The sequence below is a fragment of the Poecilia mexicana genome, unplaced genomic scaffold (assembly GCF_051168715.1).
Source record: "Poecilia mexicana isolate PSO_F unplaced genomic scaffold, ASM5116871v1 scaffold_19, whole genome shotgun sequence".
In the NCBI taxonomy this organism is placed as follows: Eukaryota; Metazoa; Chordata; class Actinopteri; order Cyprinodontiformes; family Poeciliidae; genus Poecilia; species Poecilia mexicana.
The window spans coordinates 19,194,658-19,221,525 of NW_028263388.1; the positions used below are offsets into that span (position 1 = coordinate 19,194,658).

A 26,868-nucleotide genomic window follows, 5' to 3' on the forward strand; every position below is an offset into this window, starting at 1 on the left:
TTTTTTGATTCACATAACCACATTAACATACAGTAAATTATGAATAGATTGTGGAAAACCACCGGTGGCAGGTACGAAATATCTTCCTGGTGGGTACAAATGGACATAAAGTCATTATGAAGCATTAATAACATTAAAAAAATGGCTACAAACTACCAAAACTCCCAAAATTGTGAAATGGCAGAGGCGCAATCACTTCCTAAAGAGGCTGATACTGATTTTAGGATTTTGTTTAAAGTTTGATAGGCCTATTAGGATTTTGAAGGATTCCCATTTTAATTCTAGAAACTATAGCCAGAAAGGTCCTTAATAAAGGCAGCATTTAAAAAAAAAATCAAGCTTGTTCCTATTTATTAATATAGGAAAAATCATGATTTTATCAGTAATTGGCCCGCTGATCACCATTCAGATCCAAATTAGGGAAAATTGTCTGATTCAGATTTACGCCCGATAAATTTGTGCTGATTGTCGTCGTCACTTTCTAACTACAAATTTCAGCGGGTTTCATTAGCATTTCATTTAATACATAAAAAGCAGAGCATACATGTGAAACTATGGAAATTCCCGGCCCATTTCTGGTTGATTGTTGCATCTCTAATTCTTTCTCGAAGGTTATCATACCGTTGAAATCCCATCTTGGCCCCACGCCCGATCCAGACCAGCAAATGCCCCGCATTTCTTCTTCACTCGCACAAGCAAAGGCTAAGGAGGAGAGCAGAGAGTACAAGAGCTTGCCTTCTGACCCCCTGCAGAACCCATCGAGTACGGCTAGCTCTCAAAGCAAAAGCAGCAACTTGTGCTGCAAACGAGAGCTGAATCTACGGCGAATTATGTTTCAAAAAAGCAAAAATACCGGCTTCTTCCTGGGGGCGTTTGAGGAAAATCTACTGCAGCACTCGCTCCACGCCAGGAGCAGAAACAGACGGAGGGAGATGAGATGATGCTGGTTGACAGTTAATTCCCAGCTTTGATTCATCCCAACGCGGCCACGAGGAAAACTCCCTCGTACTCCAGGAGAGAGCTCTGGCTGGAGTCTTTATGTAAGAGACAGATTAGCTCATGTCTTGGCCTGTTCACAGACCACAGATATTTACATTATTGGCTCAAATGGCATCCAAATGAGTGCATCATACCCTCATTGAGGACAGAACAGGGCATGCCCACAGCTTTGGCACATTCTCTCCGTTTTAAAGCGAGATGAACAAGATATGCCCGGTCTTTCTTCTCAGGTAATGGATATAAAAACGAGCAATCTCGAAAGATTGAGTAAATTCCGCCAACGCTGATCCGCTGAAGCCAAGAATGAGAGATAAACAGATTTGGTTGGCGTGTTTAGCAATGTGACGCTACTGTTTCCTGACCTTGAAAAAGCTGCCACTTATGAAAAGCTGTTTTGGTATGAGAGACACTGATTATAGCCCATTTCTAGGCCAGCACATAATCAGTGTCCAAGTTCCAAATCAATGACCTACTTCCAAGCACACACACACACACACACACACACACACACACCCATACATACGCTGCAAGGCAAACTCTCTCTTACTAGCTTAATGTGGAGAAAGACGGGAAAATCAAAACTGGCCGGCATTTTTGTTTTGATCTGAAATTTTTTATCCGAGAGTGGATATTTAAAGAGCCAAATGAGGGCAGCGTGATTTCATAACGGCAGCGTGTGGCCCTTCGCAGAAACGGGACGGTGGCAAGTGGGGTGGGCCGGGTCAGCGGAGTCGCCAGCACCGGAGATTTACCACTGAGAGCAGTTCGGATCTGACCTGGATAAAGTGCAAAAATTCTGGCTTCCGCAGCACTCCTGCGGTGTGAGGAAATGTGAGCAGCGCTTAGTGAGGACAGAACTGCACAGAGCGTAGCCCCAGCATGGCAACTCTTAATCCAGAGCGGTCTATTTACAAACCAACCCCCCCCCAAAAAAACTCCACCTACCCGTCCAACACTGCTGCCTCCAGCTCCCCTCGAGCAGATCCAGCATCACGCACCCATGTGCCATTCAGCCATGCAAACAGAGGGAAGCATGTTTTGTCGCCTATAACCAAAAAGGGGGCTGCTATTAGACTCTGACGGCAAGATATCCCCGAATAATACCGTGGTTTCTCCAGTGTCGCAGTGTTTAACACAGAGATTTTAAATTATATTGCGTGCAGGGTTTGTACTGCCAAAGAATGCTCGAAATGTAATAATTGTCAGCCTGTTCAGCTGATTTGTTGGAGTCTCCTTGCAGTAGATTCTCGCACCTGAAACTGATGACAGCACCTAATATGCTAAAGGCGACAGAGGAGAGAGAAAAATGTGGATTTTATAGTAAAGGATATGCCCCCTCCACATCCTATGAATGCAAGTTGGATATTTTGTGTGTGTGTGTGTGTGTGTGTGTGTGTGTGTGTGTGTGTGTGTGTGTGTGTGTGTGTGTGTTTGTGACATTTGGTTTTATTATTGGCCATTTCTAAATAAACTGCACGAAATGTGGGCCACTAATATGCATAAATATATATTTTCTCTTTGGTTTTTCTTTTTCTTGACAACACTCCCACGATGCAGCACGGCAGCGGCAGCATAATGATGCGGGAATGCTGTTCTCCATCCGGGTGAGGGAAGCTGTTTAGGCGATTCCAGGAGAAAACCTGCCACAGTCTGCAAAAGACATGCGACCATGGTTGAGGTTCGACTGAACGCGTGCGTGAACTGTCAGGCTTTGATTGGCGCCGAGCTGGTAGAGGCATGCCCCCCAAAAATGTGCCACACTTTTGAGATTTTCATTTGTCAAAAAGTCTTGAAATAGTTTGCCGATTTTATTCCGTTTCGCAATTACGCGCTACCTGGTGTTGGTTTATCTCATCAGATCCCACGTTTGTGGTTGTAGCGAAGCAAAAAGTGGAAATCAGCAGCAGATAGAGACTTTTGCAAGACATCAGCTAATGATTTTTTTAAATTTATGACTCAAAACGCCTTTCAGTAAGTTAGAAAAACCTTTTCAAATCCATTTCCCATCACTTTTGAGCAGCGCCTGACAGATGTGTGACTTGTGAGTAAAAACATCCACATAATTGCAGGTACGTTTTGTGCACTTTGGCTTGCTTAAACATTAAGAATAAGCTTTGGGTTCTTACATATTTTTAAGGCAATCCTCCCTGTTGGGGTGTGTTGTTTGAGCCTGCCGCTCGTCTGGGAAGCATTGATCGGCATAATGACTTTAGTGGGGAAAAAAAAAAAACTCTTTCCACAATGGACAGCTTTGTATTGTGGTGTTCTTGTTATCAGGTTCAGACAACAACGAAGCAGAACATGAACATGCCAGCGACTAGAGTAATCCCTCCCTTTTCCTCCTACATCAGGTTTTGTCACCGAGTCAGGACAAAAACCCATTATGCTGAGATGATATACAAACAAATCAATTTTTCCCCATTCATGCATGGTTTCACAAAACTATTCCTCAAGCCCAGAGGAGCAGGCACGAAATTAGTTTGGCTGAGCACGGGCCGCTAAGAAACAAAGTGAGAACCATCGACCGTGGAAAGTGATGGTGAAATCGTCTTTTTATCAATGAGAGGACAGACGGAGTTAACTGTTCGCCCAGGATTTATCGCAGGAGACTAAATGAATGACTTCCTTTCTTTTTGCCGGTCCTCAAAGGTTAAATGGGTATATCCTGTCAACCCCTTTCCCCAGTTCAACCATAAACATGACCTTATTTGGAGCTTGCACAACTCCAAAAAGGAACTGTGCAACTTAAGAGTCGAGTAAGGTCAATTTAAGTGGCAACAGTTCAAACTGAAAGTACAAGAAGGAGGCTTGTTTCGGTCCCAAAAGCCAGAAAAACAGAAAGCAACGTTTAAATTAAACCTACGCACATAAAGAGCATCTTTTCCGCTTATAGTGTTTAGTTCAGACAAAGACCTGAATCCAGAACATATGAGGATTAATTGAGGAAACGGAGATGGGGTTCATTCCCAAAAGAAGCTCCGCATTACAATTCCAACTATTGAGTTTCAAGATTCCTTTTTTATTTTAATTTTTTTAAATATGTGAGAACAAAGACGAAAAAACAGCAACGGAAAATTCATCCATCCATCCATTTTCTGTACATCCTTGTGGGGTCGGGAGCAATGGAAAGCACTAACAGTATTTAGTCAGATGGAGGATTAAATCCATCAAATGTTCAAATGTTACTGACCAACATTTGAACATTGTTCTGCATAACTTTGCTCTTTTTGTGCCCAACTTTTAGGTCGTCTGCCAGGGAACGTTTTGCATCAGCTGCATCTTGGCTTCTACCTGCCACAGGGACGTCTCACAGCCACTTGACAGCCTATTAGTTAAAGCAATTTCCTGTAATGGACTCATATATTGCTGTTAGAAAATATATTTATTCTTATATGGATGAGATAAATCATATCCACTAGGGACAAAATGACACCGTTCTGCTCTTGAAGTCCTGCTTTGAGATTTGTCGCAACTTGTTCTCGACACCTAATTTTGCGCAGAACTTTGTTCCTGCGTGGTGTCTGACAAAATGTATTATGCGTAAGTGGCCCAAAATGACACCCTGCATGCTGCAGTCCTAAGGCCATGACGAGATATTCTGCACTTGAGTTATTGTACATGACATGTCCTGGTCAACTTTCTCCTTGTTGTAGCCACTTTAAATAAAAGAGTGACTTTCTCAAGACTCAATCTTTGTCTTGAGTCTGACTTCCTTATATATTCTTAGCCGACACTACAAGTAGGCATCTTTTCCTTCTCAATCAACAATTAATTGTATGTTTTTTTTGTTGTTTCTTTTTAAGACAGGCAAGCAAGCCTAAGTAATTAATGATTTATGAATGTTTGCTTCTAACTAATCACGTTGGATCATTGCAAGCTTTCACTTATAAACCTCAGTTTGTTGTACCTAACTCGCTTCTTTTACTTTGTTTCTGCTCTCTGACCTATCTTACCTTGTTGCACAAATATACATCGTCATTAGATCGTTGGCACTGTTTGTTTGAATAGTGTGACTGGCAGAAAAAAAGAAAGAGAGACGGAGAGAGAGTGTGTTTATCGGAGCTCCAGGAAATACCAGGACAGACACACCGGCTCTCCAGCGCTTCGAGCTCATGTGACTGGAAGCACACAGGACAGATTGTTTGCATGTTTGCTTGGGGGGTTGCGATAAGAACATTTGATTTCAAAGAGAAGTAGAAGAGCATCAGAATGCAACTTACCACTTTGGGTTAAATCAGGTTTGGCTGCTGGTTTGTAGCCAAACTTGCTTCTTACTCTTTTTTTTTTTTTTTTTTTTTAGCAATCAGCTCATTATCATTATTATTATATGTTTTACCTTTTACCTCATGCGCCCCGTTACTTGGTGTAGTGCCAGTGTCTTCCTGCTCTCATTGCATTAACATAATGAAGACGCAACTCCAGTCTGTAACCTTGCTGCTGCTCAGCACTATTTACAGTCATTTACGCCCAAAAGCTGTAAAAGCTGCAGCTCGACTCACTTTACTCCTGCCGCATGACTCTAATGCATCAGTGTGAGTAGATTTATTTATTTACACTACGCGCAGAGATTTATTTATACTATGGGAGAGAGGTAAAGCACAGTGAAAACTGTGGCACCAGGTGATGAGCAATGATGACGAGAATCATGAAAAGCTGTCATGTCGTCTTAAAAGGTAATTGAAATCCAATCCAGTGGCTATTATAAAACTCAGAGTTTGGATGGCAGCAGTTTGCTCTCTCTGTGTTTCGTACCTGGCATGCAGCTAGCCGGTTGGCAGGAGTTTATGCTTTTTTTTCTTTTCTTTTTTTTTTCCTGCTTTGATAGTCTCACGTTACAATTAAAATTTCACACGGAGGCCTTTATCGATGTCATTAAGCATGTTGTCCAGCAAAGAAATAATTTTAAAAAAATAAATAAATAAAGTGGGATGAGCCAGAATGAATAATTGATATGTCGTTTTCATGCTGAGGGGACTCCTCTCATCTAAACTCAACACGGTAGCGCGCTCTCATTCGACTGGCTAAAGCAAGGTCAGTGCCTTAAGAGGCCTTCCTCTAATATCCAGCAACAATTAGTGGCTGTGGCGCGGTGGGGTTCACACCACGCTACTATTTGTTAGGGGAGCGACCACAGGTAGTGATTTCCTGCTAATTCGTGCCATCGCTAAGCAAAATGAAGCACTTAATGAGACAACACAGTGGGGCTCGCAAAGGCTCTGGGTCAATTTGCTTATTTGCCAGTTTGTGCCCTCGTTTCTTACCCACGTGCAGTTATTTTGTCTGTGTCTATTTTCATTCCGTATCCACGAAAACACACCTTTGTGTACATGCTGTGAAAGGATTGTGTGAAACCGTGTTATTCTCTGTAGTTAAAACATCATCATGAATTGCTGCGACGGATCGGAACATAATACTTGCATGGCTGCAAAGTGGAGGCATGATGCTCCTTGGTATTCAAATGCTCTTGCAAATAAAAGTTGGCAAATTATGACACGCATTTGCATTCAGTAACCCCGAGTCAGCCATTTATAGAACCATATTCCACTGCTGCAAGTGTTTGGAGGCATGCCTCTACCAGCTCGATACCTATACATCTGATTTTTTATTTATTTATTTTTTTTGCCCAATTTTTAAAAATAGTTCTCCCACTCATATTTTGTATGTTTCCATGCATTTTTCCTATGCCCCCTACATGACCAACAGCAAACTGCAAGTAAGACTCATATCTTTTTTTCAAAGCAGAGCAACAGCAGCATCAATATGCTCAACTAGCAAACGGCGAAAATAGCTTTTCAACTGGTACAAACATGTTACTTAAATGCTAACTTGCGTCAGTCATCTCCCTTTTTGCAGTGATAAGCCCTCAAATTGGCCCACATTCTTCCTTCGGGACGATGAGCTGCGTGGTCGGAAATGGTGAAAACCGACCAGTCATGAACGTATCCAAGGAAACAGGTCCGTCTGAATCTCAACACAAAGGGAACAGTGAACTGAAACAAAAAGCCCTAATAAAACGGTAGAGAGATGGACAGTGAACGAGCTGGCGTCAACTCCTTATGAGTCAATCCATTGTGAGGCACACAGCACACAAGTCGAGTTCCCAGTGAATCAGAGCAGTCAGCTGCCATCCACCACCTCAAGGCAAAGGGCCAGTCTAGCACAGGACTGCAGACATGTGACCAGCTGTCTCACACAACCACAGTTACTGCATTGAGACGGGGGACATGGACAAAGAGCTCTCAGATAAGTCTCTATAATGCATTACCTTCAGAAATATTTCAGCAGGTTGTCTCGGTTTGTTCGGCTCGGTCGCTTTATATACTGCTGTGATATACGGGTCCAGATAGCAGGTGTTTGTAAATCTATACATAACTCTGTCTCGTGATTTACAGTCCGCTGTCAGGAGGGCGCAGTGACATCAATACTGCAGCAGGAGTTTGTCTGGGGCCTAGCCGAGGACGCCAAAATACCTCCTTGCTTCTCCCCTCCCGCCTTCCTCTGACAGCGATAGACGGCTCCACACGAGCAGCTGTCTAAATATTACTTTTCCCTCATTCCCCTCTTCATCTCGCCGTTCCTGCGCTCCTCTCTCCTCTCCTCTTCGGTCTCAGAGGGAGCGCTTGGCCGCTGACCGACATGAGTTTAGAAGAGACAAATGTTTGACTGGGGCAACTGGGGATGTCCAAATTTGGCCCACCGCCGGCATACAGAGGGTTCGAAGCAGATCAGCGAAAGGGATGGGAATAACTCGTCTTGTGCTGACCTGCTTTCGGCGACAACCCGCCACACACACACACACACACCTGTGGTCTTAATCTGTCGCGATGAAGAAAATTAGAAAAACAGCCAAAGATCAGAGTTTCTCACTTCGTCACTACTTGAAGCAGGGATTTCAAGTAGCCGAATATAAGAACGCAGAGAAAAGCGAAGCCTCTTCTCTTTTACTTCATTACTGGCTCAGCTAGTTCCTGGTTTGCAAAGAGTCCCCAGGTGCATGAATGTTTCATAGCCACCCTGCTGTCTGTTCCCCTCTGCTCAGATTCAGTCTTTCCTAATCCTCCCCAAAGATAGCTCGAACTCCACCGTCAGTAGCACTTATGCTCATCATCAGGAGGCACTTATAAAGAGAAGAGGCAGCACATAAAACAGCTGTTTTCCCCCGATGGCTTAATCATCCAGTTTAACCAACGGGGCTGTCAGAAATAACATCATAATCAAATTGTTTGGTCAAGCAGGCTTGCCTGTCATGAAGTTCAGAGTTTTCATTAGCTTGCTCTCTGTTGTGGTTTCCTGGCAGGATCGCGCCATTTATGTGAATTATGCCCGCTGACTCCGAGCGCCTCCCTCCTCCTCCTCCTCCTCCTGCTGCTGCTTTGAGCAGAGTCAAGCCGAAAAATAATAAAATTACGAAGCGGCCTAAGACCACTTGAAGTCGTGCTTATTCTCTTAATCTGTTCATTTTTAGCTGCACGCTTGATAGTGTTTTGCAAACGCAACATTTAAAAATTGCAGCGTCAATCAGGAAAAGAGATGCAAACAATGTTCATCTTGTGGTGTTTATTGCGAATAAAAAGATGCTGTTCTTCTAACCTGCAGCTTTTATGCTCAAGTAAATAGCCAAATAAAGCTGAGGCTGGTGTGAATAGCCAAAGGGAACAGACTGTACCGGTCTTTTCATGAAGCTTCAACATTGCAAGCAGGCACAATGTTTTTACAAACATTTCATGAAGTCTAGTTATTTTTAAATAACAAAATAGATTTTTTTTTTAAAAATCAGAAAAAAACAAGATTTGGTGTTTGTAAGCTCTACATTTCTGCTATTTTGCCCCAGTTCTGAATCTCGTTTAGCTGATTAAACGCCATCCTGTGCACCACTTTGAACATTTTAATCCAACTGCCCGTGGAAGACAATGGGAACTTATTGCACAATGGAATTTTAAAACTACTGGCTTTAAAACAAGCATTTGCTTCATGGGAAATCTGATCTATGAAAGTACCAAAGCGCGGGCATTAAAACTCGGTACAAACCACTTCAATGCATACGCATGCTCACAGTAGATCCTAAACGTGTACACTGTTCTCCCCTCGTTGTTTCTTGAACGCTCTCCAGTCATTCAAAAGGTTCATTACAAAGTGCAAGGAACGCTACTTGCTCTGAAAAAGTGACATAATTTACACCAGTAGATAACCTTTAACTGCAGCAACAGAGATTCTGATTTACTGATTACATGTGATTTGACATGAAAATGAAGAAAATTTGAAAACCATGTTATCGGCTCAAGGTGCAATAATACTTCCAAGAGACTCACACCCATTGAGCTGGGCAAGCTCAATGGGTGTGAGTCATTAGCAGCACCAGAAAAAAAAAAGCCCACTCATTAAATTAATCTGCTTTTACCCTCACAGAGAACTGAAAATGATTTATATTGGTATCAAGCAAAAGAAGGTTAATTTGGGTAAATGTGAAGAAGCAGCAGAAAGGTAAACCTTTTCCCCAGCCAGCATATGAATGCCAAGTGGTCTTAAATACATTACAGATTGTAATTAATTAATTTGTTGGCTCATGAGGCGCAGCTTGTTCAAGCCATTCATCATGAGCAGGAAATTGACAAGTTGAAGACTTGTCAGAGGGATATCAACTTCAATTTCACATCAAAAGGAAGCGAGCACTGCTTCGTTTGTTTGGTAATCGCCTCTTTATTTCCAGTGTCTTTGAGCAGAGCCAGAGCTGATATCTCACACAAAGCACAGGTCCTACCAAAAAAACAAACAAACAAAAAAAAAAGATTCGATTTGAACGGGGTCACGGCGATGCTTTGTGTCGCTTTAACGGCTTCCTCGTGGCGTGCATCAACTCAGACCGTCAGAGCAGGCAGCGGAGAACATCTGTCCTGAGCACGCAGGCACTTTGTTCCACCGCGCTCGGCCTGCCAGTCAAACATGTTCTGGCACGTCTCCGACATATTACGAGCGGCCGCGGCCACCTCTGAAGACATGCTCCGGCACCAGTTCAGGATGCAAGCGGAGGGATGTGGGAGTGCGTATCTGTGTCTGTGTGTGTCTACAGGGGCGTGGGGGGGAAACGGAGATGACGGCACGTCTATTTTTGGTGCGTCACACCGTGCTGTGCTGTTCCGTTCCTAGAACAGGCATTCGGATCATCTGCTACAAGGCGTGCACCGGGATACCTCCGGCTCTGCTCTCTGACCCTCGCCCTCCAGCTCCTACAAGATTGGAGAGAGGGATAGTACTTTAGGGAGGACTGTCTGCAAATAGGAGAATGTTGTTCATCCCTCTCCGTTTTCTCCGGTGACTAATGGGCCAATAATTCAAGCGTCACTCTGGCATGTTATCTTGCGCTTTCTCGTGGGAATACCACCCTGAAACATCTCAGGTCAAAAATATATTTCTTCTGACATACTCCGCCTTGCGAGGAGTTGTGATGAGCAACTCCTCGCATAGCTGGGAAAATCCTTGGAACAGCTTGGAAAATCCCCATCGCTGCAAAGTTATGAGGAACCCTCCACCCTGTCCCTCCCCCCGCCTCCCACCTTGATAGCTGCAATGACAGACGCGGCGAGAAGGAAACCTGGTGTTATCTCTTCAAGTCCAGCTACTCACACGGCTCCCGTCGTGTGCCTTCAGCGATCTGATAAACGGCAACAATGAACCTTTGAGTCATGCAGACACAAAAGCTTTACATGTGAGATCCTGAGATCAAATTATGCGACGATTCCTTACTGAGATCGAGCGATGTTGTCGTTGTTGTTGTTGTTCTAGTGTCTCTCACATAAGTATAATGTTCGACAAGTAAGTCAGTGTTCCCTCGGCTCTGGATCTTAATGTTGGTGAAGCATTTCTCCTATAAACATATGTTCTGTCTTTCCCTTAATGAACTTCTCTACAATTTGTTGTAATGAGAAGCCACAAACTCCCATGCACTTTCTTGAGACTTCGACAAATTAAAAGAAAGTACCATACAATTGTAAAGCAGAAGATGAATAAAACATGGTTTAAAATTTCTTACAGATAAAAACCCGCAAAGGGCTCCACGTACAACACATTTTCGGATTTTTTTTTTCTAGAAACGTGCAACCATGATTCATGCGCTATACTTTATTTTATGTATAAAATATAGTGACATTTGTGGCGTAACATAGAAGAAATGAGGGAAAAGGTCAAGGTGATTTTGAACAACAGTTGCAGAGCATTCATCCAACACTTTCATCTGTATTTAACACACACAGACATAGGAATCCCCCAGTGATTATCCTCCTAATAGGCTCGAAGACTGTGAAACCTGAAGTTAAGTAGCAGGCTCTGCTCCCTTTGTTTGCCTTAGCAGGGGTGGTGGACATGTGTGCAGAGGCTGGGACTCTGGGGCCGGGCCCTCTATCCTTCCTGTTCAGTTACCAGAGGCCTCTCACTTATCAGTTCCAGATCTCACAAGAACAGAGAGACAGAGAGACCACTGACAGGAAGGGCTTTTTTTTCTCCCCCTGTTTCCTTTAGAGAAGTTAGCAGAATGTCTGCACCTTCACATTTCACAGAGAAAAGCAGTTACTCATTAGTGCTTCCACTGAGGCTACAAAGAGAGAAAGAGAGAGAAAAAAAGAGACCAACCATTAAAACCTTTGGATAAAAATTAAACCCATAAGCTGATTCATCATGAGGGAATTGATGCATTTATCAGTAAGAAACATGTAAAAAAAAAAAAAAAAACTTTTCCAATCTCAGGTTCTTAGTCCTTCAAGTTTATGATAAGACATATAATACTAGCAGTATTATATGAATTTATAGCATATGTTTCTATATTGGCTAATCTTTAGATATGCAACTTGAAAAAGACCTAAACAAGAAAAGACACATGGAGGAAAATAAACAGAGGACCCCTCAAATAATGAAAGACAGAAGAAAATAAAAAGGAAGGATACAAAGAAGAAAAAAAACAACAAAGAACACAACATAGAGAGAACATACACAAGGAAGTAAAGAAAGGAAAAAGAAGGGAAGAAGGAAGGAAAACATCAGGAAGGAATGGAAACAAATACAAGGAAGCAATGGAGGTAGGATAAATAATAGGGATTGAAGGACAAAAGGAGCAGAGGAAAGACGACGTGGAGAGGAAGGACATGAGGAACATGAGAGAAGTAGGGAAGAAAAGCTGCTAGGAAAAAAAGAAATAAAAAGAAAGATGGGGCATGCAGAGTCAGGTAAGGATATCAAAACAATAAAAAATGTAGGTGGAAATGACATAAATTACACACAATGAGAATATAGTCTGGAATTATGAATAGTTTTCCATACTCCTGTTTTCATACATATTGAGACCTGGAAATTACTGAAATGAAATCCCATACCTTTCACTGCTGTGAAACCCTTAACAACAACATAAAGGGGAACAAAAAAAAAAAAAAAAAAAAGGACTAATCTACTTTACTGCATCCATGCCATCAAACTCGGAAACATTTTTCCCCACAACAAAGGCTCCGGTGCGAGGGGAAGAGTCTGTCATCGAGAGAACTGACTGTGAAGCACTCAACGTCACGTCACTGTTTGTGTCACATCCCCAACCGTCTCTCCTGCTACCGCCGTCTACCCTCGCCTGACATTTCCACAATAAGCACATTGGTTTATCCCACTCAGCTGTGTGGCAGGCAGATGTTTGTCAGGGCACCGTATTCCATAGCATTCATGCAGCTCTAATCAAGATTAACCCTTCTGATGCATTCAGTGAGTGTGTGCTCATTCTGGACGTCCTAAATCCTAATCCATGCCTGGGTTGTATCATATGCTGGACAAACCAAATACATGCTTACTTCAATAAGTAAAGCTCTTAAAAAAAATAATAAATTGAATAAGCATTGAGCTCCACATTGCACATTGCGGCTTCTTGATTTAAAGGATATTCATAACCCTGCGGGCATGTGTGGAAGCTCGGACTATATGTGGAACACAAGCACTTTGTTACTCGGTGTAACACCCCAGGAGGTCCTGATGAAATCAACATGTTCTGCCAGCAGAGCCCACACCGGCCGCATACGACCTGCAGCTATCACGTGACTAACAAAGAAATGGTGACATGTGGCAGCAAAAACAAAGCTCTTGTTGTTTTAAATTCCCGTGTTGACAGACGACACTGAATTCGGGTTTTAGCAACAGGCGTGATATTTGATTCCATCTGTAAACTTGTGAACTATTACCAGCAAACCACACCTGATTTTCAGCTACATACTTTGAGAAAACTAAGAATCATCATTTCAGAAAGAGTGGTAAAAAAAACAAAACTAAAAAAAAAGCGGCAAAAGTCCAAAGTCTCTTTAGAAATGATCGATGAAGACTTTTTGAATTCTTTAAAAGAAAGTCTGGCCTTTGGCAATGGCTTCAAAACTTTTCACAGTACTTTAGTTTGAACCTTTTTTTGTACAAAGCTAATCTATTTAAAGATACATTTGATAATGTGTGGAGTAGAGAGAAGTAGAATGAGAAGTAAAGGAGTGACTAGTGAATATGTAAGAATTTGAGTGTTTGACTGTACCAAACAACCTGTTTTATACCAATTTCAATCATGTTGATCTATTACAAGATCCACACAATAAAACGGTGCAAACAGCCTTCCATTCAATCCATTATCTATACTGGACATCTAGAGGCACATGCCACCTCACTTTTCTGATTCGTTCACATGAATGCTGCAGAAGAAACAGCTACAGTTACAGCGTGGCACTAAACATTGTCCAGTTCCTCTTTATTGGGCATACTTTCACAGACTGACATCCTTTCTCTGTTGCACAAAAAAAGCCATCCGCTCGGGGACACTTTGTACTGACCCATCCATGTTGGGGATGTACCTTTTTGTAGACAATCAATAATTTAAAGTAATATTCTGTAATCTACTCAGACTGCAGTAATGCAATGGAGCTTATGTGACTTCAATGAATAATATCTACCAGCAGGAGGATGCTCAAGTGTTTACCCGCTTACGAAGAGAAGGTGAACATATAGGTATGAAATCGTTTGTTTACAAGCAAAAAATGGGTGTGAAACAGGAGTACAAAAAAGTGAGACTAGGCTGAAGACGATCCTTCAAGCAGCCCTAGAGTTGCTGCAAACATCACAATTGGAAATCAAAAATAAAGATTTAGGATATAGGTAAAACTGAGCATAGCCTGGGAGGAGGGGCGCAGGGGGGAAGTGTTGGAACCCGAGTCTGAGTGTAACAAATGTAAAGAATGTGCTCAGTTATGATGATATGCATTTGCAATAACACTTGCATATCCTGGATCAAATTAAAAAATTGTGGATCCTTTGCAGCACTAAAAACATAAACAGTATAAGAAAAAAAAAAAAAAAAAAAGAAAAAAAACACTTACCTGTCTTGTTTTTTCCAATCCTTGATTTTTCAACACAAGGAACCCCCCCACCCATCCACACTGCAGGAGGTGAAACACTCCAGCCCTTCAAGTTTTTTGTTCCTGAGAGAAATCAAGACAAAAAAAAAAAAAAAAAACATAAATCAGTGTGACATTATTCACTGGTCTCCAGACACTAGATTAGCACATTTGCATATTTCTTTCTGAAAAATCAAGTCCACTCCATGACTTCACTTCTTACACAGGCCTTTGGGTTTTGAGTGGCCACCATTGGATAAGGTCCGTCATGAAGGACGGATCAGAACAGCAGCTGATACGTCACACCATCAGAATGCCATCATAAACATCCAACTTGATTAAGTTCATTGTAATGTCACTGTCACAATTCACTCCTAGTTGACTTAAACACCTGATAGAACAGACCAAAGCTATGGGAAGGGAGCTTGCTTTAGTCTATTAAAACCATGGAAATCAGCACATTACTCAGACCCGAGGTGAAGACCAAAGGACTATTTCAATGAGTTGGTAATTATTTCACCTCTTTGCTTGGTCCTGACCATCGAATAATTTTTACCCACCTATGGAAGATTTTGTTTCACCACCAACATATTAAATAATATTTTTATAATCTAATCATTTTCTAGTCTTCAATAAATAATATCTATCACCAGGTTATGTAATCTGTCATATTTCGAAAGAGTCAACTGGAATCTCCCAAAAAAGCAACAAACCATAAAAGGGTGGAAATAGTTGTGCGATGCAAACAAAATGACATTTTATCTGAGTTTTGAGGTTTTTTTTTTTTTTTTTTTTTTTTTATGACAATTCATCTCCATCTTCTCTCAGCAAGGATTTACAATGGTAAGCAGTTCTTTGCATGGGTAAAAATAATTTGCAAATGGGTACAAATTAGAAGTAGAAATGGGAACCAAGTGGAGGTAAAAGTTTGGAAAGCACAAAGTGACCAAGAGGCTTTTTAAGCGAATTATTCAGAAGGAATAACGCAACCATAATCAAGCTATGTCAGCACTGGGACAAGTTCAGCAGAAACTTAACTCACACATTTTCGAGTCGAGTTTTGTGCTTCTGTAAAAGTAAAGACAGAAAGCCCGATCGGGATGTTTAGTCATTACTCCAGCTTTACATCTCAATAGAAATGGACAGCATTATGGTCTGTCCAGTAAGCTCTTTTTTTTCTTTTCACAAACATCCAAACCAGCTCCTAAAACAACTTAAACTGTTCTTACCATAATTCATACCACAGACCATTTGAATCTTAACTTTTATGTTTACAAATTACACAGCGGTTTGGCTATGCGAGTAAAGCTAGCCATCTAAGTAGTCTAAAATACTTCTAGCAGCAGTAAGGATCCTTGGATAACTAAAATAAAACAACAGTGATGGGAAATGAGGATTTGATGACAAGCTTTTCCAAAAGAGAGAAGAGGTTTCAGAAAGTATAGCAAAACTAGCTAAAAACTGTTTAGTGCCTGGCCCTCCATTTGACTTTTGACAATTTCCTGATTTTCTATTTGTTTTAAAGCACTACAACGCATTAAAGGAAAACTTGAGTTCCAGACTCTTTGATAGAGGAAACATAGCAGATTCATATACAAAAAAGAAAAATAAGAAGTTATCAGACTATTGTTGTTTATGCTTCAAAACACGACCCTGACTTTTATCTGATTCTTACAGAAATAAAAAAAAAGTGAATCAGAATACACGTTATTAGTTTATGCATTCATAGGTTGGAAACAGTGACAGTTTTTATTTCAAAAATAAATAAATAAATTACAGAACAAATAACAGATTGATAGTATCTGAATTCCTGATCACAGATCAGAGCCAATCAAGGGAAATATGGCCAAATACAATCCTTGCCAAGTTGATTAGTTCATCTTCTACCTCAATTTCCGTCTAAACTCAAGCATCACATAGACGACTTCTTGTTAAAGAAAAAAAAACACATAAACATTAAACGACAACATACAATAACTGTTAGAACTTCAAGAACAAGCACGATACTATTCATGTCCCACAATGGACCAGTCAATAGTAAATCCAGCTCCTCTCCTGAGGGAAAAAGTTCAGGTTGTGCTTTTCAGGTATCAGAACTGTAAGCAGAAACCTTTTAAAAACTCTACTCAGCTTTGGTTCATTTTGTTTTCCTTTCAAGGATTTCAGATTTTATTTCAGAAAAAAAAAAAAAAAAAAGGAAATGAAATGAAATATCCTTCTGGTGCTTGCCTTGGCTTTCTGTAGGAGTGTTTTGAAGTGACACTTATTTTGTCCTGTTTGAGTCTCCTTTTCATCAGTTGTCTGCTCTGCGACAAAACAACATGCTATCCATTTGTCTTCCAGAGCCAAGTTTCCTCCGGTTGGGTTGAAATTACAAGGCTAATGTTCCAAATATAACAACTGTCTAAACAACAAGGTGTAGTTTCCCATCGGGTGAGAGAGGGCGGTACCCTTTCGCTTTGTGCTTTCTTTTTAATCCTCTGTCTTTATGACTGCAAGATTTTTCAAGCTGCATTACTCCCCTGCTGGAAGTGGCGTTCTCTGAAAAGAGAAAGCAGAGGAGCGCTGGCGGGCTCAATGGGTCGACGGCGAGGAAGAGGAGGAGGGGGCTGAAGCTGGGTGCCTCCTTTTTAAAGCCAGATTCTCCCCAGATACCTCGGTGCTATTCATCAACAGCTTTTCCAGGTCTGTGAAAAATCAATGTGCTCTGCACTGCAAACAGTTCATAATGACGGGGGATGGAGGGATGGGAAAAAAAAAAAAGCCCAACTGCAACAGAATTGATTTGTTTAAGTACAATAACACGGCTCTGCGGCGCGGTGAGAGGGGAGGCTAGAGCGCCCAGACAAAGACTGACTGGCAGTATCAAACCCCAAGCAATAATTGACAAACTGCTGGCAGAGAGCAAATCTGAAATACAGAGCCCTGTTATCTAATTAGAGGAGTTTTTCTGTAAATTGCCACCTGACAGAGAAAAACCCACTGAGTCGCAAGTGTGTAATTGACCTGCCGGTACACTCTGTGAAACCGTGCTTCACCTGCTTTGTGTCATCTATGCATGAAACCGTAAGCTCAAAATTGGCAACTGTGTCAGCGTTTGCAAAAAAAACGACAAGAAGAATTGACGACGGACCCAAGTCGGAGACTTTACGGCTGCAAGTTGATATAATGCACATTTTCCCATCACTTTGCGTTTCTTCCTATTGAAGGGGAGTTTTCCTCTCCACTGTCTCTACATACAAGCTCAGTATGAGGGATTGCTGCAAAGTCAATGATGCAATGCAGGCGATTGTCCAATGTCACTACATCCTCTTTCTGGAGGCGTGGAAGCTGCAAGTCAATGACTTGATGCAATCTGCTGGGTTTTCTTATATAGAAAACTTCTTAAGCCAAAGATCTGAACTTGACTGCATTTTTTTATGTCTGGACAGTGCAACTGAGTACAGCAGTGATAACTCTCTCCACATCTATTTGGTTATCCGTATCTGCCATCCACATAGGGCTCTCCTATTTCTTCAGCATTTGGGAGGTGGTATAAATGACTCGTTTTAAATATTTTTGATCTAAAGTGCCTTGAGAGTGTTGTGTGCTTTGTGAAATGGTGCTGCATAAATAAACTAAACAGAATTCAATCACTCGTTTCCTTTTTCAGGGATGCACCAAGAAATCAGCTGGTGACTGAAAGTAAATGTGCTCGACTTGATCGACTCAGAAGTTTTCGAATAGTCGCTTATTTTAATAGTTGAACACATTGCTTACAAGCACTTTGTATGGCCTTGTTGCTGAAAATGTGCTATATAAATAAAATGACATTTACCTTTACATCGTCGCTCAAGTTTTTGATTTGTGAAAGGCAGAGGTGTTTTACAGATTATTTTGTGAAAATGCTTTTCATCACTGGGACATGATGGGTAGACATGTCTTTTATCTAAATCCAAATTGTTGTCTTGTTGTTTTTTTAGTCAATTACTTCATTTAGTGTATTTTTATATAAATAAATCATGTAGTCATTCGAGGCATTTATACAAAAAGTGCTCCCGCAGTTACTACGCAATGCATTTTGTTCTGTTTTTTTAAAATCAAGGAAAAAAAAAAATTTCCGCCAGCTGACTGGCAGTACGCAGTAACAGTGTGCCAGAAGAAATGTATAAATCTATGCTCCACAGAGCTTCAAAACTCAATCCTGCTCTTGCGTCTCATTAAAGGGACTTTAAACAGCCTCCATTCCAGTAACTGATCCTTGCTTCGTTAAACGTATGTAAAAGTACATATTATTTGTTCATTTACCACTGGAGTCATTACTGCAGAGTCTTAAGTTGGAAATGCTTGAAAGAAAGTCAAGTAAACAAAATGTTTATAAGACAAAATGTTCTTACACGGGGAAAAAGCTGGAAGCCAGGAGTAAATTGTGTCAGGACAAGCCAGCACAATAAAACATTCCTCCCTGCCTCTTTTATGCTGCCCACATAGGTGCATTTATCATTGTTATTATGCCTTCAGAGAGGCCCTCCCAGGTTTAATTGGGTCCTCATGGAGTCAAAATCCCTTCTGTTGCAGCAACCGCCCGAGCTGGACAAGCTCATACCTCTTTAGGCAACAGCAGCGTTTACTGGCTGCATGTCGCTCGGTGCAAAGTGGCCCCAAATCCAGCCGCTTGAGCCCAGAGGGGGGGCGGTGAGAAATGGACGTCACCCCACCAAGCCTGGATAATGGCATGAGAGGGACACCTGGGGAGAAACTCGCACCTGGCTCTGCACTCGGCGCTGCTGGGATCGCTCTTGAGAGCTACAGGGCGTCCGTCATACCCAGCCGGCTCGCAGGAGCCATTACGTCCGGCACGCTGCATATGCATTTTTACAGGCAAATACCGGCAACTTTGGAAGCGTATTGGGGCTTGCAGCACGTGCACAAAATGTGCAGCAGGAGGACGACAGAGAGGTTTTTGCCCACTCAACGAAAACGGTTGACGAAAAGTAACAGAGCTAGAAAAACAAAAACATGCGCAAAGAAAAACATGAACATTGCTTCTGACAGAGAGGTCAGTAATAAAAAAAATAGCAGAATCAAAAGCACATTAATCATCTCAAGAAATTCCAGCACTGGAACTTTTGAGCTCCCTTTCACCTTAAAAAGTTATGTTTCTCTTCTGAAGACAGTTTTCTGTTGTTCATGACATGCAAAAAAAAAAAAAAAATCAAACAATAAACAGCTTGTGCTTCACACAAGTATCAGACAAAGAGCTTGTTCTCTAAAATGAGGGGGTGGCATGACAAAACGAAGGAATGATAGTCAAGTTGTTTATGTTCCTTACAGCAAGTGAATGTTAAGAAAATACATTTATTTAACAATTCAGAATGAGTCTCCCCCTCCCCCCCAATAAACATAGGAGTAATTTTAAAACGGGATAATTAAAAGTGGAGTTTTTCATTATAAATGTGCAGTCTTGTTTTGTTTTAGGAAGCAGAGAGATCCTGACTCTAGAGATAGAAAAAAAAAGAAGAGAAAATCACACACCTATGGGTAAATGCACAGAGAAATTGCCAGAAATCTGTTGGTTTTCTACTTAGGAGACACTTTTTATTATGCTACCAGCGTGTGCTAACAGCAACACTCTTTACCTTTACTGAGGGTAGAGTTGCTAAAGTTAGTTTTTTGTTTTAGTAGTAAAAAGCACAACATATATGTATTAGTACTAGTGATGGCCAATGTGACTGATACGGGTTTTTTTTTAGCATATTATATCAGTGCCATAAGTAAAACTGGGTCAGTTTTGACATCCAATGTTTATTTCCATCTTATTGCCATTTGTTTTCATGTTTGAAGAGGATTGAGAGAGAGGTGGGCCATGTGGTATTTGAAGCAGAAAAGCCACGGTGGGGATATTGATATTGGCAAAAACGTTAATATCGGTGTATTTCTAATCCTCAGTATTCCCGAGAAGTTTAAGGTAAAACCAGCGGACGAACAAAGATGCAAAAAGCAATCTTAAAAAAAAAAAGAAAAAAAATAAATATTTACATTTTGTGGCGACTCTCCTGCTGTTCACTCAGGCTGAAGTAAAGTGAGAGAAGCTGCACATACAAAAATGAAGTTTTGTGCTTCAGCTCTCAACCTCCACCTGGCCTGTAACACGCTTTGAAAATGTTGACTGCCTCGTGGAAATTAAAGAGTTACCAGAGTAAAGACTTACTTCCTTTTGTATTCTAAAATCTCAATTAATACTCTCAGGAGTCTCGAATATAAATACAACAGGGTGTGAAGCTTTAAGCGCTCAACCTTCATATCCAGGATTTAACAACAAGCATACTGTTGGCTTTCACTGCAAGCCCATATTAACCCAATTTAGCTGTTACTTCCACATAAAGTGTGTCACTGCAGCATTGTAGTAATGATTACAAGCTTACAGATAACAGCTTCAACTACAAGGCATCTAAATGGCCAGAGATTCGGCTCAGTCAGCCCCCCCACCCCACCCCTCCACCCAATTTTCACTCCCAGCTGATTAACGCAAAGGCAAGCGCCTAGTTAACCACTGCTGCTGTAATTACTGAATGGGATGAAGCACACACACTCACACACACACATATGCACCATATACACCAAGACACTCAACTGCATTTGTATACATGTGTGCCACCAGATGAGCATCGCAGCAACCACCAATTATATGTTTTATTTATGCAAATGCAGGTAATTTACTTCCCGCTGTGCATGACTTCCACGATCCAGCATCAGCTGGTAGGAATAGCATCCAATATAGGTTTTTCTACCAGTGAAGGGTAATAACTCAAAGAGAGATGGATGGAGCTGAGGAAGGAAGGAAAGAAGGAAGCAGGAAAGCAGAAGAAGAAGTTAATGGCACAAGGGAGGGAGGGAAGAAGAACAAAAGGTAGGTCACGAGGAAAGAAGAAGTACATAAGTAAAGACAGTTGGAAGGAAGAAGGAAGAAGAGAAATGTAAGACTACAAGTGTCAAACTCAAGGCCCCGGGGCCAAATCCAAACCGCCATATGTTTTGATGAGGCCCTCTGTAATCTAGATAAGGACTCATCAAATACAGAGGCAGCTTTACATGAATGTGTCTGACGACTTGCTAATGGGTAGTTTTATCAATACATTCTGTCACCGCCAGCCCTTGCAGGACGTTCATGCTGTTGAAATGGCTCAAAATGAAAATGAGTTGTGACATCAAACTGGGGGAAAATGTGTGACAATGCAAATATTTCATCCTACGCATTATTTTTCCCATCTTAAACTCCCGACATGGAAAACACTGAAATCAAATTCCGGACTCTTCCAGGCTGCGCATAGTAACCCAGCAGTGATGGAGGATTGCCGTCGACATCATGAACAGAGGACTTCAGTTGTATAAAAACAGAGTTTCGCTTTAAATTTCCATGTCCCCCCCCCTCCCCCCCATCTTCCCAAGAGTGAGCTAATGCTCATGAGTCCTGCATGAATTGATGGCTTTAATATTGTCTCTCCTCCTACTCTTCCCTCTGTAGTATATCTTGTTTCAAACGCGAGAGCGGCTCGAGAGGGTGCTTGTGTTTTTCTTCCTTTGTTTCCAGTGCTTCCCTATCAGAGCGGGAAGGTGGTAGCAACTCCCACGGGGGAGATGGAGATAGAGGTGTAGGCTGCCTGCAGAGCGCTGGAGCAAAGAAAAGCCTCGCCGTCTAACCGTCTCGTCCCTCCCCTTTCACGGCCCTTCTTCATCTGCAAACCAAATTCTCTGCCCAGCAGCAGCAAAACATTCCTGTTTGGTCACCTGGACTTTTTTTTTTTTTTTCATTATTATTATTATTTTTTCTTTACACTACCACCAGCCTGAGTGCCCAGGAGAGTTTACCATAAAGTAATGAAGACAAGCAATGCGGATCCTTCAGCCAGCTGCAAAAGGAGAGGAGCATGTAATGAGCTCTGATAAGTCAGAAGAAATAACCTGTATTTGCATTTTCAACCCCGTTCTTCATCTCTCTCCCCTATTATTGCATCCTCTGTCTCATAATAGAAAAAAAAAAAAAAAGGAAAAGCAATAGGAGAGAGAAAAGAGGAGGGGGGAGCTGACATATACACAGAGGAATCCAGGGAGTAAAAAGAGAGCGCATTACTACTGGGAGGGGAAAAATTATTAAAGGCTGAGATGAACACAATCTGCTGGTTCCAGAGGAGGAAAGCGGAAGGACCTTCCAGCGTTGCATCTCGACCTGACACGCAATTCAGCTCAACCACGACTACGCTGACTGGAGCCCATTACCATTTGCCCCGTTGGTGTGTTCTTTTTTGGCATGAACATATCATGCCCAAACAATCATTAGCCGGACCAGATTGTTAACTCAAATGAATGCACAGCTACCGACTGAGCATAATAAAAATGACAGATTAAACACGGAATTAGAAACAGATTTGTGCGTAGGGTTTCTCATGGTTTCTGATTGTTGCAGCTAATCAGTGTTCAGTTGACTCATTTGGTGGAGACTCTTGAGGCGCAAACGAGCAAAGAGGGGGGAAAAAAAAGAGAAAAAAACCCAGCAAAACATCAATAATGAAGAGAAGGAGACGGAGGGGAAGAAAACAAAGCTGCTCATAACAAATGGGAAAACAGGCGGAGCGTCTCATTGCAAGAATGCTAACGACAATCAATTAGCAATTCCTCATGATCTTGGGTGCGTTGGAGTATAAGGTGTCTTAATGAGTCCCATTTCCATTAGGCGTTCGGCTCGAGAGGCAACGAGGAGGAGGCTGCATCCACCGGCTCCTCCGTCTCGGCGCCTAATGACTGCAAGAGTGGATTACACCATCAACCCCTCGCTTCTCTTTGTTTATCCCCCACGTAAATAATGGTCAACCATTTCAATGCATTAAATGGGACACTCTAAAAGCAGAGGACGAGGAAGAGGAGGAGGAGGAGGAGGAGCGCAAGTGTTTTGGAAGCCATCCTTCAGTGATCTCCAGGAAACTGGCTAACACCGACCATGTGGTTCGGCGGCGGAGAAGCAGACGCCTGATGGATGTGTTGTTAACGCTGAAACGTACACCCACCGGCCACTTTATTGTGTACATCTGTTCAATTAACGCAGATAGCGGCTCAGCGAATCACAAAGCAGCAACACAGTGGCTCCTAAAAAGGTCAAATATCCTGTGAGCATAAGACAATAATGCCTCGTTGATGTCAGATTAGTTAGATTTACACTTTTAATGCAAACTAAGTACCTGAGTAGTGTTGCTCACCCAGTTCTGCTAAATGATTAAATGCATTACAGATAAGATAATAAAAAAAAACAACAACTGAGAAATAGCTCTTTGAGAACCTGCAGAGCATGATTTCTCTGAAGAAGAAAAAAAAAACTGTCCAAGTTTTCACAGGTTAAATCTAAAACAACTGGATGAGAACCGCCAGAAGGATCCTGATTGGTGCATATCTAAAATTGATCTTCTCCCCACAGTTAAAAGTTAATTTGGTTCCATCACTGTAAATGTAACTTTGATGTCTGGATCTGAATCCGAGCAATCACTGCAATAAAAAGTCTCATGCCTCAAATTGTACCCAGCAGCTGCAAGACTTTTTCCCCCCGGGCTGCGCCGATCAATATTTCACCCAAGGCTCCATCACTCCATTTCTATTTTCCTGTCTCCCTCTGACACTCTCTGGTTTCTCTCCTGTCACAGCGCCGGACAGGAGGAAAATTAAACGCCTCAGCAGAAAAACACACAAGTGGAAATGATCGGCCCGCTCCGGCCGCTCGGGTCATGAATTCAGCTTAACTGTGCTTATCGCCGGCTGCTGCTATTAGTCTTAATAGCCCCGGCAGACAAACCGCCCTCTGAGATGAGATGCGCGCCTTTTCCCGGATAACCAGCATTATACAGGTGATTCTCATCTGCGATCTTTCCACATGTCGTAGCGAAGGTAGCGCTGCCTAAGCAACGCCTGCCAGGTTGTTGGCCATTTCAGGCAACAGGGACGTTATGCTTTTACACTCAGCATCGGTCCAGAATAATTACTAATTCAATCTGGGGAGTATCTTATTCAACCCTCCCAATGCATGAATATATATTTACTCAAAAAAAAAAAAAACTTCCTTCATTTTCACTTCTCAGCCTTGTGTATCTTAAATAAGCCGTACATCTTTCCTGCTGTACAAAAACGACAGAAAATCGACCTCAGCTCTGCAGAATTTCACCGTTAAAACATCCGTTTCATTCATGGTAAGACAAAATATATCTGGGGCCAAGATATGTATCTGTGGCATTATGTCTTGCTAAGCAAGACAACATTTCTCTTCTTTCTGAGCTAAAGGTTTCTTTCTACAGCTCGCCGCGGAGCCTTGCAGCACTGCCATTGAACTGGACACCCAAACTGAGGAGTGGAGAGATCAAGTGAAAAAGTGGAGCTTACAAAGTAACAGCGATGTGAAATAAGCAGAGATTTAAAAAAAAAGAAAAAAAAGAAAAAAGTATATACGTCAGCCTGTGCATAGCAGAAATACTACTGAACGGATCCTTGCTGCCCTTTAGCGCAAAGTCAGACAATCGGTGTTTAGAAAACAAATGTCAGGATATCTTTTCAGGTAGATTGCATTCCCACGAGCCGGAACCATCCTCCACCACTTTACTCCTTCAAAAACAATCGAGCTTGTGACTGGGACCATGTCAACATGCTGCTCTGCTTAAAGAGGTAGGAAGGAATTACTTTGATCCACTTTGAGGCGTGCCTTCCTTGACTGTTGAGTGTTGGTTAGGGTTCGGAGTGGGAGGGGAGACGCTGGCATAGCACAGCTCAAGCTAATTCTTAGCAACACAGAAGCTCTGAGCCCCCTCACTATGAATGACAGCACGTTATTTAAGCTAGTTTAAAGGCTCTGTTGGTGAAATCCCTCGACATTAGCATGCTTTAGGGATTTCTTTTTTTGCCTTTTTGTCACAATTACATATTGCAGACAATCAAATTATCAAGTGATTGATTATTTTTATAATAAATAAGTGATAAATTAACTAATCAGTTACATTTTCTGGTTCATTTGCCACAGCCAGGTGTGATTACTAGCCAAAATCAAGAAATCCCCTAAACGGAAACCTTTGTACCAACATAAAGTAGGCAGAAAGATCTTTAAAAACTTATTATAGTCAGTCTAGAAAGGATTGCAAATTTATTTTTACAGTTTTGGTGAACATGGAATAGTGGTGAACGTACCAAACTTACACCAACAGCACATATGTGCCTCATCCAGATGCTCACACACTTTTAAATAATATTTCCACTGTTACTGCACATATTTTTTTTCTGCACTAATACATTGTATTTTAAGTCTTCTGCTTTTCCCAGTTTTCAATATACATTATGTCCCTTTTTTTGAATGACTAGCAATAATTAATGGAGCCATGAATTCTGCTCTCAAGCAGAAAAGGTCAAGAAAAGTGTCCGGACATCAATTCATGACCCTAAGGTCAAGCACACTTAAATTATGCAGCTGAATAATGATCCAAAGCACACCACCCACCTCCTTTGAGTGGCTGAAGGAAAAAAATTGGTGAAGGTTATTGGAGGGGCCTAGTCAAAGTCTGGACCTACATCCAATTGAGGTACAGTGGAATGACTGTTAACAGGCAGTGAATGCTGAAAACTCCCCAAAAATCTAAGCATAATGATAATAACACACAATAAATGCATTTCATTAGAATTTAAATATTCAACACGTTTTATTATTTTATAATATAATGTTGTTATATTTGCTGCTTTTGTGAATTGTTATCATATTGTCTATAATCCAGTTCGATTCTTTTTTTTTCTCCAATAGAATACATTAAAACAATTATTGAATCTTGGTTTAGGAATTAAGCAGCAAATACAGCCAAGACCGACATATCTGAGCAAATCTGAATCATTTTCGGTGAAATTTCTGAACAATTTTCTAGTTTAAATAAAAGCAAAGGTAAAAATGAATTCTTAAAACCTTATAACATGGAATAATTTAAACAATGTACCTGCATTAGTGCAAACATTAAACCAAACAAACAACATTCTTACAAAAATAATAACAGAGGGGCGGCGGGGGCAAAAAACTATGAGGCCAAATGAAATCTCTTGCCTCCCCATATGCCAGTGAAGGAGCTCAAAGTGTCCTTCATTATTCATGTCCTCAGAGCAGGATTTGAAGCCGCTTTGCTTCTCTTATCAATCATTTATCTGCTTTCCAAAGACACTCTGACTCTCTGGTGTCAACTCAGACTTGAAATGGCTTAAAAATCCACCAAGCCGAGGTCCTGCTTCAATTAAACAAGTCAGCCGTGAGCCTCAAATGCCTCCTTGCAAATTGGACAACAGAGCAACACGCGGACTGTGATCCCAGGTAGTCTGTAATCTCTCAATCATCCAATACAAGAAGCTCTGATCTCATAAATAAATGAAGAGCATGTCGGGGTGTATTTTCACCGACATGCCGACGTGTACTTTTGTTTTTAATGTGACCTGGCAGCAA

The 26,868-nt window shown here is 41.5% G+C and overlaps 1 protein-coding gene across 3 annotated transcripts in view; it reads right to left on the reverse strand.

Annotated features, from left to right (window-relative positions):
- LOC106930513 (zinc finger MIZ domain-containing protein 1-like) overlaps positions 1-26,868 on the reverse strand; it is a 117,768-nt gene that overhangs the window by 68,265 nt on the left and 22,635 nt on the right. For 2 of the 3 annotated variants that reach the window (XM_015008102.2, XM_015008104.2), the window contains exon 2: positions 14,373-14,474. The gene's annotated coding sequence lies outside the window, so the exon portion shown is untranslated. Of the gene's footprint in view, positions 1-14,372; positions 18,870-26,868 lie in introns of those variants that run through there. The other variant, XM_088016420.1, reaches the window with a different exon arrangement.